Genomic DNA, 13,825 nt, shown 5'->3' with positions numbered 1-13,825 from the left:
ATATAAGAATGCCATTCACAAGCTAATGGCTCAAGAGAAGGTCTGGTAATAATGGGGAAAGTAGACAACATTTTCTTGTTATTTATGTAAATTAAATGATGGTAAAAGCATAACGTGTAACTAAATGGCTTTCTTTCAGTCTTCTATAATATTAGAAATGTGCTGCAGCAAAATTAGGATATGTGCAAAGCAATCCTATCCATGCTCTCCTGAAAGTTAATCTCAGTGACCAGGATCCCATGATGTGACAACCCACTATGGGTTGGTATGCCATAAAAACACAGTACAGTTTTGACATTGTGGCTTATTTTTAACTAACAAGCCACCCTGAGAACCCAGGGCCTGTTTTAGGGTTGTCCTATCCATGATGGCTTGTTGGGTCCTTGGAACCTGGCATGGCACATTTATTATGGGTTGCTGGGAATGGGTGGAGACCCACCCAGCCAGAATGGCAAAAATCCCCACCCCTCCTTCACCCCTTAATCATGCCGGCCCTGCCATGTTCCCTCATCCCTTCTTAGTGCTCTCTGCCCCAGCTAAAAATCACAAAGAAAAGACATGAGAGTATCCTGAATGCTGAGTATCCTGAACGCATTTACAAATCTTTAAATTTTATTGCACATTCAGTCCTGCACAAATGTGCAGCAGAAAATGACAGCTGCCTCACATTTTCACACTTTCCTATTCCACGTTACTGCTTTTCCATGACATTTCAGAGTGTTTTCCCATCCTGCTCATTTCTCCATAATCTATATCAAGATGTGACAACAGCACACAGCAATTGGAGAATGGGGCAGGGGTTCCAAAAGATAATGTAGAGAAGGCATTTTGCCAGTTTATTTTGGGAGTGGGCATGCTTTAGAGAAATATGAAGTAGTTCTTTTTAAAAAGTGTTTGCTACTTAGCAATGCAAGAACCAGTGTGGAAGAGGGGAATATGGGGATGTTTTGCTAAATATTGGAGAGGCAGAATTGTGCTTTTGCTTTTTAACTTATTTATTTTTTAAGTTGGCAGTGTTTGGAGAGTTGATAGGGGAGTCAGGGGTCCCTGGTAGCCAACAACCTCAGCAGAAAAGGTGTTGCACTAGGGATTAAGGCAACATGGACTTCTGCTGCAAGGGGCACTTGGCAGGGGAAATGAGGAGAAGAACAAACCAGGGCAAGTTGGATCCTTTGTCTGGAGTATACGGGCTGTTCAGCAAACAACCAGACGATGATAGTTTATTCACAAAAGGAATTAATGTGATCTGAGAATCTGCCTGTTATACAAGACCTTGTCCTGAGTGAACTTGTTTGGAACTGCAGCCTAGGAAAAAATATGAAAAAAATATTCTCCTAGATGGGCTTATTATCTCAAGACTAAATGTATGGACTACTCTTCTTCTTATGGTCCCAGTCCACAGTATATATAGTGATTAAAAAATAACAACTTTAAACCACCATAAAAGTTCCATTCAAATCATGATCCAAAAGGCCATGATTCAAAAGATCACTTTCAAAGGACAGAATAAAAGGTGTGCCTTGACTTAAGGACAAAATGCATACAATGAAGGGATAGTCTATAACAGGGCTTCTCTTGCTGATCTTTGTGTCTGGGCTAGTTATTACGCAAAAGGCATAAACCATACAATATATTCCATACTTGCAGTATCCCTGACCCTGGGTTTTCCGCATTTGTACATATAGAAGTTATGCACCATGGCATTGTGTAAATCAGCCTATAGAATTCTATTATTACAGTTCATACCTTAACTCTGAACATGTGATGCAGACTTAGTGAACCTTACAGTAGACTTGCTGAAATAAATGGCATGTAAGTTTGTTGCCATCCAACCCAATATGCCATACAATGTTACCATTCGATGTTAGCATTCTCTTCCAAGTTCTCACATCCAGCCATTTATTGGCATAACTGCTTTTTACTTTGGCTGTTATAAAGTAAGAGGAGTTGGCTTGGTGGTCAGACTAATGGGTGAATTCTCCACAACCTTGTAGCTCCAACCTTCCCAGAGAAAGTTCAAAATATGTGGGCTGATCTAGGAGATGGAGAATGAGAACAAAAACTACTGCAACAGAGCATTTAGTAAGGATGATGATGTCTTTTGCTCAATTCAGGTTTGGTAACACACTTTTAGACTCAGAAGAATTGCCTGCAAAAGAGGTGAGCTTTTTAAAGCAATGCACATTTCTTTGTCCTAGATTAAAATGAAAATCAGAGAAAAAATCTGCTCAGTTCTGCAGCCATCCATTCCTCTGTCCCCTTTGTAACAATTCCGCCACCCCAAATTCCTTCTATAGGAGCATCAGCATGGGAGCTGTAGAAAAAGGAAGGATTTCCCCCCTTCCCTCCTACCTGCCCTTCCCTCCTCCCTATTCTGATGTTCTAATTGTCCTCAGGCTAAATATCCCCTCCCCCGCCCCGGGTCACTGGGCTGTTTTATTTTTATTTTTTTGATTAAAATTATTTCTATATTGCCTTTTCCTCAAAAACAAAATTTAGAGCACTTCAACATACAGAATCTAAAAGCAGAGCTATAACTTAGAAGCATAAACAATAATTGATTCATAAAGATGGATTCTCAAACAGGTGAAGGGAAGGAAGCAATGATAGCTTCTTTTCCCTTCTGCTTGAATGCAAGTCCCATGCTGCCTCATTTCCAGAATTACCCATGCTTTGTGCAAGTGGCAGTCTTTTTTTGAACCCAGCGAGGTGGGTGGTGGAGTGACTTCCAAACCACTTTGCATCCATCTGGCTTGTGGTCAGCTTCCCGGGTGGCTGGGGAACAACTTCTACCACCCATGGTCACTGGGCTCAGATAACATGGCAATCTCCACATGACCCAGTTAATCATGGTAATGCAGTGACATGTGATGATGTGTGAAGGATGAGGTTTCAATGATTCCAAGGTTCCAGTGATCTGAACCTGGCTACAGAGTCACGGAAAACTATGTCAAATAAAAACAAACCCATAGCATGTGGAGACCAGCAGTGATGCTCTCTGTCTAGTTCTCAGTTCTATTGCCCACTTTTAGCTGGTGTGTCAGCTGTGCTGTTTTCTGGAGAAGAAAGACCTGACCACAATGACACATGACTTAACTACTCAGTGCAATGCATTTCTGAAATGTCTGCAAACTGGTCAGTACTGCTGAAAACCTTGGCGTTTTCCCCTGCCTACTTATATTGCCCCTTGGTGAAATGTGCCATTTTTGGCTACATAAAGATCCACACTTACTTTTTCTATAAAGAACTAAAGAAATGAAGACATGACACTTGGAAAGTTTAAGTCAAAGCCTTTACATAGCAGTGCTATTACATGAGATTTTACATGAATGAGATTCTACAAAACTTCTTGAACCAACCTCTCTTGTCAGCCAGAATATTTTCTTTGCACCTTTGAAGATGAAACTGCTGCTTGTATTCTAGCTTTGGTTGAAATTGGTAGGTTTTAAGAGGCCACTATGGTATTTGTTAGAGTTAGAATAGATTGGGGGGAAATGGTTTTGAGTCTTCCAGATAATGACTGTTCCCCATGATGTACTATTTTGGATCTAGATGAGAAACTCTTCAGTTGCTGTAGATCTGTAAGGCGTGCGCCTTTTCTGCTTTGAAAGTGAACTCCTAGGGTCGAGCATTTGCTAGGAGAAGAGGGAAGTCCTTTGGAAGTACATTAGGCAAATGGATCATAGGTAGGATTTTTAATTACTTTAGTCTAAGCTGTAAAAAGCAACTCTTGCTCTACTGATTAAAATTCCCTCTTTGATTCTCTGCTAAGTGCAGGTGCCATCTTTTCCTATTAGACCACTTGAATTCATCCTCAAGTGTTTCATCACTGCATAGCTATGAAAAAAGTTATTACACTAAGTAACTTTTCCTTTGTATCTTAATTTCATTTTATTCCAAGCCACCTTGGAGGCCTATTGTCAGGCACAATAGCGGCTTCAAAGTGTGACAAATCAAACCAAGTAAAGAATAATTAGTTGTGTCCAAGGCAATCATGTGCTGAGAAGTTCATGCAAATGGAATTCTGGCCTCCTTCCCCTGCAGACCCCTTTACTCCTCAGAAAACCTTACCTTAATTTGGGGGATCAAAGGGCCTGCCTTACCATTAGGCATACTGATGAACACACATCAGGCAGCAGAGAGGGAAGCGTGATGAATCGCACCACCAGGTTCCCCAACAGACATGCCCTCTCTGCTACTTCCAGCATATGCTCTAGAGAGCCCTGCTGGCAACCTCCTGATGTGGCATTTGCCACAGCATGAAAGCATCTTGTTGCTTTTCCTCATGGTGTCTTCAGGGGTTTGTGAGAACTGAGTTGGACTCTTGTGCACTCCCATCAAAACAATACTAACTCTTGCAAGAGTTTGGTGAAACCCTCATGAGAATTTCACCCCAGATCTCCTGAGAATCTCACAGCCCAAAAGAGGCAGAGCTGCATGCATGTGGGTGGATGGACTAGAGGCAGCAAGCGAAGGCCAGGGCAAAGCAGGCAGGCAGACAGGCAGGTAGGCAGGTGTATGCAGGTGAGTGGGTGTGTGTCAGCCACGTGACTTCACTTCAGGCAACATGATAAATTGGGCCAGCTTCAGGAACTTCAGGAAGTGCCTTGGAGATTTGGAGAGGCTGTGCAGCTGGAGCAGGGAATTGGAGGAAATGGTCAAGATGCAACCCTGTCAGTGAAGCTGTGACTGAAGCAAGCTGCCTTTGCCTGATTTTTCCCACATTGCCTTTTCTGTGCAGAACTTGTCCCACATTCCCAGCTTTTTGTAGCATCTCCAAGCCTTCAGAAGAATATTTTTAAGGAGTGCAAGGAGATGCAGTAGAAGGTGTCGTTGGTGCAGCATTTCTTTGAGAGGTGGATTAATTTAAATCAAACTGATCTGAATAATTCATTTTAATTATAATTACAAATCCTGTTTTATTCAGTGTACCTCCCTACCACTGGTGGGCAACTTGTGGCCCTACAGATGTTTTGGCACCTTCTTGCTAGCCAATCTTCAATATTGGCTGTCTGATCTTGGACTGACAAGAACTGCAGATCAAACTGCCAAAGGGACACTTGTCTGTCCCTTTCCTAAAGGATCAGGTTTATAATTTGGAAGTGTCTTGGATCCAGTGCTTTCACTGGAGGTGCAGTTGCACGGAGTTGCACAGAGTCTTCTGTTTAGGCTTCCAAGTTAATTACATCTTTATCTATCAAATATATCCTTATAGCCTAGCTATTGTTCTCCAAGCTGTAGTCTAGATTACTGCAAGATGATAAAACAGGGATTCCTGTGACATTTGTCAAGAAACTTCAGCTGGTCCAAAATAGGTTACAGAAATTGTTCAATATGATCATATCATGCCAGTGCTTTCCCATCTGCACTGGCTGCTCAATAATTTCTGGAGCCAATTCAAAGTGCAGTGACACCGCATCTTGTTTGACCCTTGTGCTCCAGTGCTTCTTTGTGAAGTTGTGCACCTTCTGCTGGATCTCCTGGCAGTTTTCACTTTTCAGATGACACACTGTTTCTCTGGCAATTCTAAAAATACTCCCCCTGCCTCTCTCTCTCTCTATATATATATATATCAGTTGACTAGTTAGACTAGGACATTTATGCAAACAAATTAGAGCCAAATTTCTAATGCTTCAGTGAGGCTTTTGAGAACTTCCTAAATGGAAGTACTTCAAAGCACTTTGCAAAGTCTGAGCTTTAAAAAGCATCCTGCAACTTCATGGAAGTAAGCTGCCTCAGCCTATTTGCATATATGCAGTCCCTTGCATGTGGATGAAAGGATTCAGTGCACCAGGAACTAAGGGAAACATTTCTTCACTTTAATCTCAATATTGTGTCCCATCACATCTTCTGCACCAGAAGCCTGGCTCAACAGCCTTCTCATTTTTACAAACAGGATCAAAGGGGAACAGTCATTCCCTCCCACTATTGTCCCAGTACGGCTAGTATACTATTGAGAACACAAGTATTTATTTTTTTGTCAAAGCAGTCAAGTAATTTAAAATAAAATAAAATATCTATTCATAAAATTGTAAACCTCTGATATTAACTTGCCTTTTAATCATCTTTAGTAGATGCATGAAAATGGCTTGTTTGTTGCATTCAGCAGCAATTTAAAGTTGTGGTTATAGGGGAATAATTACAGATGGTTTTATGCAACAGAAGGATAATTTGATCTAAAAATCTGATCTAATGCTCTTGTGCAGAGACATACTCCACTGAGAAGGGAAAAGAGAATATATTAAAACGAAAGAGACAAATGGCATGAACATGAGCCGAGAAAGAACTATTATTATTCCCTCTTTATCGAGAGACAGATTGAGCCAGGCTCCTGCACAATTCTAAAATGGGGAGGGGGAAGGGCAACCCTTCTGCATGCACATTTAAAAAGGTATCTGGGATTTTTTGAGTGGGACCTGACCAATGGAATAGAAGAGCCGAGAGTACATCCATGCATCCATACACTCTCCTGGGAAGATGTTTGAACAAGAATAACAACCCAGGTTATCCAGAAAAATAATAGGTGTAATAATAATGAGATACTATTTCATATTCCTTTGTGTAAAATGCAAATCTGCAGGAAGTGAATACTACCATTTACTATGGTTCAGAAGTTAGAAAACACAAAGCACAGCATCAAATGGTAAAATTAGGGGTGGGGTAAAGGTAAAATTGGAGAGGTTTGGAAACCCTCTTCCAAATATAAATTAGGTCCAAATACCAAATAATTTGGTACCTAACAATGTTGTATCTGCACCAAATTTGGCATCTCAACCAAATCTGCATTTTCTGCAGCCCCTCAGTGAACCAGCCCTCCTATTATGGAATTAGGTTCCCTAGCTCTAGCAATGTTCCCCACAGCTAGTTACTAAGTCTTCCTGCTCATAGAAGAAAGCTTTTTGCTTGTAAAATATAGGATAAATTTTCAGAAGTTTTGAGTGGGATTCAAAAGGGCAAAATTGATTCATTTGGGAGCATGAGAGTTACCACTATATGAGAAGGTAGCAGAAGGGTTTCCAAGCACAGCAGAACTATATTTATCAATCCTATAGAATGACCCAATGGGAGTTACACATCTTGTAGCTAAAGGAAAGGAAGCTGGTCACCTCCTTTCATAAAATGGCAACCCTTTCTGCCCCTAAAATAATTTCACTCTTATCTCAAAAGCAGTGCTCCAAATCATCAAGGAAGTTTCTAGTAAATTGATCATTCCAAAACTCAAATTCAGCCATCCATACCTGATATCAATAATTCAAACCATGGTAGTATTAATGGCCAATGCTTAAGCACAGAACATTTTAGTTTGACAGCTCATTCTGTAAGAGTAGATCATGCTAGCATTAAGAGGCATCCCATTTTAAGAGCTTAGGTGGAAACTGACACATGGCTTGAGCAAACTATTTTTACTGTAGAAGGAGCAAGTAGTGTCTCCAGCAAGGGGTCTTGGAGGACAGACAAATGGAAGGGACATATAGGCCAGTTCAGAAAATTAAACCAACTTGGTTTGTTGACTGTGGATTGTTGTTAAGCAGTCAGGAGTAAGTATTCTGGTTCCTGACCACTCACCTGCCTCCACTAAATCCAGAACCCTGAGTTGTTGATGGAGAAACAACCTAGTGTTTTAGCTCAACAACAATCCATGGGTTAAAACTCTGAATTGTTTCTCTCTTAGCAGCCTAGCATTCTGGGTCTGGATATCAGACAAAACAACTTAGGAATGGGGCATTCCTGGATAGTTTACAAAAATGGAAGTTGGCATATGGCTAGGCTGCAGTATATTTAGTTGCTTGAGTGAACACATGAAAACTTATGGCTTGTTCTGGAGTAGAGCAATTGTTCTAAAGAAACTGTATCAGAAAACAATGATGTCAAGGTGACAACATCCATGGATGATTAGACCTCAGCTGTGCACATATAAATCTTTGCCCCCTTTGAAGTTAGTCAAACTTGATTTTTCTGGGTAATGTTGGGAATCCTAAGTTGTGTCCCAGTACAATTTTCTTAGAGGCAGGATGAAACCCAAATGAGGTCTGTGCATGGATTCATAGGATTCATTACTGGATGAAGCTGATATTTCCCCAGTGGGTTTAGCCCCACTGATATGAAATGGTACTTGCCAGACCAAATGGAAATTCATGCTATACAAAAATCTGGGCTTTTATCCAAATGGCCTAGTAGCTCTTGGCTATGAAAAAGCTAAAATAATACTCCAGCAGTGTATCTGGGATGTGGAATTAAAATATAATTTGAGTTTGGCCTCAATGTACTCTGAATTCAAAAACAGTAGAATGACATTTGTGTATGCAAAATATCTGGCTGATCTGAACATCCCCAAATTTAGGAAGGCTTCTACAGTGTCTAGGCTTAATGTATTGCTTTCAGCCCTATTGGATAGTCAGCTTGGAAATCTACCCTGCCAGAAATGTGTATATCCCTGTAGAATGAGGGTTGTGGAAATGGTAGGCCGTGTTCTATTGCATTCCTTCTTCTATAGGGAATTGCATCAAGCATTTATCATTCCTATTTTATACCATATTCCTGGTAGATGTGATGAGTACTATTTAAAGAATTGACTGTCAGAAAAAGATTCTTGAATTCTCCCACAAAAAGGAAGCTTTTGTGTGACTGCCATGAGCGGACATAAACAGAAGCTGAATTCTTCTATTGAACAATAGTGCATTAGATATTGTTTGGGGTTTGCTGTATTTTGTACTATGCTTTTATGTATGTGCTGGTATGCAACTGAAATAAGCACATTTCTGTTCTTCCAAGAGGGTAACCTGTTGAATAACACAAATCATATAGAATTATGGTAGAGTGGACATGCTAGAGTGAACTAACATATTGAGAGACAGAGACAGAGAGCACTGTTGGCTGTCCACCCAAACAGAATGCAATGGCAGTTATGCTTTATGAAGGACAATCTTAATTGTGTCTGTCCATGTCTGGTCATCATTGTCTCTTGGCCCACCTACATTGTGGGATTTTCTGTGAAAATAAAATAGGACCTCGCCTCCTCATCCCTCTTCTATTCTACCTCTAGCTGTGGGAGGACATGCAATGATTAAAAAACAAAACAAAACACAGAGATTGTTCCCTCCACGTTTACCAAGCATGTCTGGAAATGTAGGACTTCATAGCTTTCTTTGTCAACAGAAAACAATCATCTTTGGGCAGGGGAATCTGGATCACTCACTGTATTATATTGCATGAAACATTTCTGTTTTAAAATGTTGCCTGACCATGCTGCAAAGTCCACATCAAAATGGAAGGTGACACGTCGACATAACGTTTCCAGAAGAAAATGCAGGGTTTCAAGAATCCTGCTCTTCCCAGTATCTGGTTATCTCACCCATCCATGACCTCAGCAGAGCTTGGCTCCCCGCACCTGTCTCAAGCACAGCCAGCTGTCTCAGCAGCCAGAGCAAGTGCACTCTCTGCTGGCACTCAGCAGGTTAATGGTAAGGCACTGCACAACCTCCCAGCTAATAAGATTTAAATACAGGCTAATGACTGCATGTTTTCACTTTAATCAACACGCAAATCGCCCTTTTATTATTATGGTTTATTTTTTTCCAATTTAATTTCTAATTGAATTATGCTTCAGCCCGTTAATTGTTGATATAAGCCATATCTCAAATTTCTAGCTTGGTTTATACATCCCCAATCCCTCCCTAAGCCCCAACCTTGCTCTATTAATCTTATAAGTGAGGAGAAATTGGTGGCGCACTGAGCCCTTCTAAAATGTGGGTCTAATCACAAGAGAAATGAATTTGATTAACTGACTAGCAGCGGAAGAATTTTTATGTTAAGTTAGGCCTTCAAAGCTCTATAACAACTCACCATTTTATGGTAAACATACTTTAACATGTATTGGGTTGGTGAGCAGAATTCCATCTTATATTCATAATAGTGAAGTCATGTCAATCTTGATTTAATCAAGTGGGTACCATCCATTCTCACATAGAAGAGAGCTACCATCAGCCTTCTCGAGCCTTTATCAGCATTCTCCAACAATATTTCAAAAGAAGACTTTGGGCTAAGCAGAAACCCCAAAAAACTTCTCACTAAGAATGAAGAATGTGGTACATGGGATATGGAATACTGGCTGACTGTTAGGATGTGATGGAAAAAGAGGAGTAGAAAGTGTGTGGTATGTATGTGGAAGACTCTGGCCAATGCCTCTCCCATTGCTAAGCCTAAAAGTTTTTCTATCAAGGAAGACCCCCTAAGAATATTGGTGATCACAGGAGCATAAAATGGGTGTGGAGGAGGGCATCACAGGTCATCTATCAATCCCCATGCTAAACTGTTGTCCATTTGCAATACTGTAAAGAGCATAACATGCCACAAGAAGCAATATACATACTGGTCCTTTTGGGAGAAAAATAAAGGTTCATGCAGAAGGAAATTTCTCCTTGGCCTCAGGAACACTTGGAGATGATGCTAATCCTGTGCCACTAGATTATTCCCTAGTCTGTTTTAATGACATGACTGGGACATGACTGTTTATCTTGTGGGTGCTTCTCCTCTTGAACGTTCAACTGAGTCTGCCTGCCCTGCATGGATTCGAATAGGATATTGGTTAAAGATATAGTGTTCAAAACATTCCTTGACAAATGCAGTATATGAAATGGCAGCTGTGAATTGAGGACAAGACGTACCACTTTCCACCATGAGGATTACGTTCCAGAGACATCTGAATCTGAAAGTACAGCAATTATAGCAACTCAGATGAAAAATCTGAACAGGGCATCATCACCGGAAGGGTAAAACTAGCAAAAGGATTCACCAGGATCATGGGGCTATCAAACAGGATTTTATCCAAAAAATAGGGTTGCTTGGAATTGTTTGGGTGGTAATTCTAATGCTCTTGCATGTTGTAGAAGAATGACATTGAAATGTCCTCTTGAGAGTAATTAGGAAAGGTACAGGAGCTGTTCTTTTTGTGTCTGGCCATTGTAGCTGACTTTGGTGCATGCTGCTGTATTTCCTATGTTACAAAACCAGTAGCATTATGAATTATGCTGGGGAATTTGCAGGAAGAAAGCTGCCACATGAAAACAAAGCTTCGTTATTTCATTTCCACTGGAAAGCAGGTTAATTTCTGCTTCAGGTCACACAATGAAGACATGGGTTCAGTGAGCTCACTCCAAGAGGGCAGTTGCTGCCAGCCCTGGTGCTTCTAAAGTGGGATTCACTCCAGCTATCATTATGAATATTATCTTTAAAAATCTATTAGCTTTACTAGTTCCATTAAATGGCCATTAGACCATCCATTAGCAGCTGCTTTGGATAGCTTCATGTAGAGGCCATAGCAAGAGGCTTGCTCTCTGTGCATGTGGAGCAGGATGAGGAGTTCAGACTATGCACGGAGTCATGGTGGAAAGAAGCTGGACATGAAGGGGAGCACAACTTGGCATGTTCTGCTTTCTTCTCCACAAATGCCAGGGACCCAAATGCCCCAAGGCCTCAGAGAATTTGAGAAGGACTCTCCAAATCTAACTTAATAAGTGAGGCAAACAGTGATTTAAAAATATCTGGTTATAATGTGAGACAAATAATGAATGAACAAATGGAGGGATGGATGGATGGATGGATATTATTTTTCAGAGTTATTTCAGACTTGACCTCAGTTAAGTTTCTGGCAAAGTCCCCATGGCATTCTGATTAGCACACTAGCTAAAAGAGGGCTAAATGGAACAACTGTCAGGTGGACCCACAGTTTACTACAAAATTGGACTCAAAGAGTGCTCATCAATTGCACCATCTCAGACTAAGGAGAGGTAGTGAGTGGGATACTGTGGGGCTCAGTCCTGGGACTAAATGTCCTTCAACATTTTCATCAATGTTGAAAGAAGGGGTGCAAGGAATGCTTATCGGATTTGCAGATGAAAAAAAAAACTGTATGGGGTAGTTAATACCTTGGAAGACAGAAATAAAATTCAAAGTTATCTTGATGGGCTGGTGTGCTGGTCTGAAAGCAACAGAATGAAAGGGTCAGTAGGGTCAAACACCAAGTTTTATGCCCAGAAAAAGGGAACCAAATGCACACATACAATATGGTTGATACTTGGCTCAACAATACAAATGAGAAGGACCTTGGAATTGTTGTATATCACAGATTGAATATGATGTAATGTGGCTGCCAAAAAGAAGAGAAGAGAAGAGAAGAGAAGAGAAGAGAAGAGAAGAGAAGAGAAGAGAAGAGAAGAGATTGCTATATTGGGCTGTATTACTAGAAGAATAACTTCCAAATTGTGTGTGGTACTAGTTTCCCTCTATTTGGCTCTTGTTAGTCCCCATCTTGAGTATTGTGTCCAGTTCTGAGTACCACACTTCAAGAAAATTGCAGACAAATTCCAAAAAGTTCAGAGGAGGGCAACAAAGATTATTAGGGGCCTGGAAGTAAAGCCCTATGAGAAGGGATGGGAAGAACTGGGCCTGGAGAAGATCCTGGAGAAGAAAATCCTGGAAAAGAGAAGACTGAGGTAAGATATCAGAGCAAATATATGAGAGTAAAGCTTCCATATAGCCTGTAGTGCCTGATCCTGCCTGATTTCGCAATCTAAGCAGGATTGGCCTGGTTGAAATCTGGATAGACAACTTAATGTTGTGAACTGCTCAGAGAGCTTCAGCTATGGGTGGTACAGAAATGTGATTAGTCATAGTAATACTACATTTTCAAGTACTTGAAAGGACAAGTAAGATCTCTTTCAATCATACCAGAGCGAAGGAGACAGATTAATGGGCCCAAATTACGGGAAGCCAGGTTCTGGCTGGGTGTTAGGAAAAATGTCTTGACTGTTAGAGCAGTATGGCAATGGGACCAACAACCTAGGGAAATTATGGACTCTCCCAATTGGAAGCATTCAAGAGGCAGATGGACAGCCATCTGTCAAGGAAGCTTTAATTTGTTATCCTGCACTGAGCAGGGGCTTAGACTCAGTGGTCTTATAGACCTCTTCCAACTCTGCTATTCTATGATTTGATGAGCTCTAAGGTGGCTTCTTGAAGCAGACCTTCATCAGGTCCTCCCTTTTGTCATGCACCATGTTCCTCCCCTCTCCTGATTTTTATGTTATTTCTTACATGTTCCTGTTATATTAAAAATGTGAAAATGGAAAGCTGCCATGCTGCAAAATAGATCACTGTCCTCAAGCGTTATTTATCTGGGCCCAAAAGAGAGGCTATTTTTGGTTCGGTTTTGATCTTAGTCTGCATCCTTGCCATGCACTTAGGTTCTCAGGCAAGTTGTTTTTCTTTTAGTCTCAGCGCTTGATCTTCTGGGAAATTACTGTTTCATGACTGGTCATACTTATCAGGACATGAATGATAGTCATTTATGAGAGTGCACATGACACTCTCACAATGTTCTAAATGTGCTCATTGATGCTAAAATGCCCCTCTTCTTAAAGGATGAGGCACATCTTCCTGGAGACAAATACACAGTTGTGAGGGGGATAAAAGAACTTTCTTAGCCCTGTCCAGGTGTTCAAGCCTCTCATACCCTCAGCACATGAGTAGGAGAGTAGGGATACACTGCAGGTTCCACCTTCTCCACACCATTTTTTAAAAGTAATAATTAATCAATTTAATTTGCTTTAGCTATTTCTTGCAATAGAGAGAGCACCAATAATATCAACACAGAGCAGTTTAAATATATAAATATGAATGATAGAGGAATAGAAATATAACAGGCAGCTTGAAATTCACCTAATTAAACAAAATGTATAGAAGTGAGAATCCAAAATGAAAGTTGCTATGATTTCTGGCTTGCTAAGAGACACTGTTCTTGTATTCTCACAGCATTCCTGACAATCTC

Source organism: Varanus komodoensis, unplaced genomic scaffold (assembly GCF_004798865.1).
Source record: "Varanus komodoensis strain SLA01 unplaced genomic scaffold, ASM479886v1 scaffold4, whole genome shotgun sequence".
Lineage (NCBI taxonomy): Eukaryota > Metazoa > Chordata > Lepidosauria > Squamata > Varanidae > Varanus > Varanus komodoensis.
The sequence above is the reverse complement of the archived record's forward strand: the minus strand, read 5'-3'. Positions refer to the sequence as shown.